Here is a 3183-nt window from a genome sequence, read left to right on the forward strand (position 1 = left end):
ACACAGAGGCTACGCGTAGCGACACAGAGGCTACGCGTAGCAACACAGAGGCTACGCGTAGCAACACAGAGGCTACGCGTAGCAACACAGAGGCTACATGCTACATGTCTCTGCTGCGAAATATAAGATATCAAACTGTTTATCAGGTGATGTGACTAAACGAGTTAAAATAATACGACTTAAATACTGCGCTGATTTTGTTTGGCTTGTTCCTCCATGGTTAAAAACAACCATGGCTGTTAGGATCTATGCTCGTCTTAAAACCCATCTATTTTACTCGGCTTTCAACTCCAGCGGGATCTACTTTTAAATTGTATGTTTGGTCGTTTGTTGTTAAACTGTAAGAGTTGTTTCTTTTTTGTTTTTTTAATTATGTTGTGTTTTAATGTACAGCACTTTGTATCAGCTGTGGCTGTTTTAAATGCTTTATAAATAAAGTTGGTATGGTATAAATTATGCTAATGCTACCAGCTAGGTGACACACACAGGAGTTTAATGATGATGAAGCATCTGGTGTTGGCATAGTGGACCCTGGTCCAGTTACAGATCGACCCGGTTCTCACCTCAAACAAAAACTAATCAAAATGATTCGCTTCAGGTCCAAACGTGATCAATTTCCGGTCTGAGTGGTTCTGGTTCCATCTGACCCGCAGCTGGGTCCAAACTAGGTCGTCAACAGAAACAGGATCCGTGCAGCAGACTGGCTGAAAAACAGAAGAACCACGGTGCTGAAGACAGGGGCGCGGTAGAGAGGGAAAAGTTATGACAGTTCTAAGGGCCCTTAGAATTTAGCAGTAAAAAGGCGAGCAACACTGTGTTCAATTACAACCCAGTTAGCATCATTCCAGAGAATCCATAGGAATTTCTCTTTTTACAATTACACAACAAAAACAATGTATTTTGTTGCTGACAGAAATTCAAACAATCTTTATAAAATAATAAAAAACAGCCTCCTGTCTGGACTGCAGCCAGTCCACACAGTTTTACCTTAGCTTGCATTTAAATTACAGATATCTGTTGCCACGTCCCTCCTGACCCGTCCTCTCCTAAGTGAAATTAAAGCTGCAGTATGTAACTTTTATAAAAAATATTTTTCTACATATATAAAAAAATATTTTTCTACATATTTGTTAAAACTGTCATTATGTATGGCATGAGAGATAATTTGTGAAAAAATTATTTTCCTCTGCCTTCTCCCAGCGCTATCTAGAAACAACCAATCAGAGGCAGAAGGCGGGTTTTAGCGTTGTCAATCACAATCTCATGTGGTGCTGCTCATCTTCCCTCCCCCTTGCTTTGTGCCGTGCTGCAGCTAGCAGAGCACAGAGCTGTGCAGATTCAAACTGTGAATGCTCAGTTTAGTTACCATAGCTACCAGTGATGGCAGATAAACATTTTCCTGTAACGATAAGTTGTTTCTCCTCCATTAGCACATTTAGCAGTGAATGAATGATGTTGATTAATGCACTAAAACCCTCCTCCTGGTTCTGATTGGTTGTTCATGGTCAGAACGGTGCATTACTTTAGCGAACAGTACTTCAGGGAGGAGGTGAAGGAGACTGATTTTTTTCACAGATTATCTGTCTCGTAGCAAACTGTTGCAACATTGTGACAACATTAACAAATATGGAGATACTCAAGAAACTGTAACAGTAGTTGCGGAGGGGGGGCCCAATTTAATTTTTTGTCATGGGGCCCAAGATTCCTGGCAGCGCCCCTGGCTGAAGAGGCCCAGTCAAAGTCAAGACCTGACTGAAATAAATGAAGGTGCCAGACACCTCGTATAATTATTTCCCTCTGTTTACTAAAAACTAAATTTACAAAGTCAAATATTTTTAAATGAATTTTTTTTATGAAAATATTACTGCTCATTATTTAATGGAACATTTATTTATGTAATTAATTTGGTCCCTTTCGGCCCTCCATACAGCACTATTATTCTGAAAATCATTTAGACCCCCTACTTAGTGTCTCGAGACCCCCAGTGGTTCCCGCCCCATACTTTGGGAACCTAAAGCTCTTCAGAACCTCTTTGTCACTGGATTGACCCCGAACCAGTCGGTTCTGTCTGCTCACCGAACTCTACAGGGATTTTCTTAAAATTTTCTCTGACCTCCGGACCGAACCGAGTCGGAACCGACAAGCTTTCCAGGAAAACAATGCGCCTTCTGAAACCTGCAGGAGAATTTCAGCTAAAATGACTTCAAACCAACCGGCGGCTCGGTTTCCCAGAGCTCCTGGTTCTGGTACCGGGTTTAGTTCGGTTCGGTTTGGGGTTATCAGCCCGCTTCGCTCCAACGAGCCATAAAAAAAAACATTAAACTTCCGGCCAGTTACGCGAAGAAATGTGAGAAAACTTTTACCTGTGATGTTTCACTGGACTCTCCACATGTTTACTTCGGTTACGACAGTTGGCGCTGCCGTAAGTTGACAGTAGCTGCCGCAAATTGTCGTTAGCTTTTGTAGTTTTGAGCCAGAAATGCAGCTAAACGGATTTTTACTCGTCAGAACAGATAAACACCGGGATTATTAATCAGGATTTATAACAGATTACTGGAGTACGAGGCTGCTGATGTTATGATTTGTTAGATAGATAGATCTAATAAACATATCTATCTATCTATCGATTTTATTACAGGTTCAATGTCCAAATTACATAAAAAAAGAAAACAAATACAATAAAAGAATAAAAAGTACTATAAAAAGGCCTCCTAACCATTCAGTTTTATTTATGTTTCTTATTGTGATGAAGGAAAGAGAACAGGGATAAGCTGTTACTACTACTAATAATAGAGTCTGGTTATATACTATGTATAATTTTTCTGTGAAGGTTTCCTCTCCTGATGTAGAATGGCGCCCCTCTTGAGGGTGCCATTCTATGTTTAACAACAAGTTTTCCGTCTGCACTGGTCCAAATGTTTGGCTGGTGCCTGGAAAAATACAGATAGAAAATATAGAAATGTAATTTATTGTCCCTCAGTGAGGAAATTCACTGGTAAAGATAAATAGACTCAAATACAGACGATAAAACATAAGAAATGTAATATCTGAGGCTGTGATCATAATCCAGACACTTGATCTAAATACTTTGTGTTTTACTTTTATTAATTAGATGTACTTTTTTTTCCTTTTTTTTTTTACATTGTGACGTTCCCCTCAACTCCACGTGGAGGGGAACGTCAC

General features: G+C 39.9%; 1 protein-coding gene across 2 annotated transcripts in view; it reads right to left on the minus strand.

The window, feature by feature from the left end:
- rpp25l (ribonuclease P/MRP 25 subunit-like) overlaps positions 1-2667 on the minus strand; it is a 5406-nt gene extending 2739 nt beyond the window's left edge. Inside the window, exons 1-2 of one of the 2 annotated variants that reach the window (XM_007543535.2) lie at positions 2364-2667; positions 564-704 (exon numbers count right to left, since the gene is read on the minus strand). The gene's annotated coding sequence lies outside the window, so the exon portion shown is untranslated. The remainder of the gene's footprint in view (positions 1-563; positions 705-2363) is intronic. The other variant, XM_007543536.2, reaches the window with a different exon arrangement.
- Positions 2668-3183: the final 516 nt, after the last annotated feature.

The sequence above is a fragment of the Poecilia formosa genome, unplaced genomic scaffold (genome assembly GCF_000485575.1).
Source record: "Poecilia formosa unplaced genomic scaffold, Poecilia_formosa-5.1.2 Scaffold844, whole genome shotgun sequence".
Classification (NCBI taxonomy): Eukaryota; Metazoa; Chordata; class Actinopteri; order Cyprinodontiformes; family Poeciliidae; genus Poecilia; species Poecilia formosa.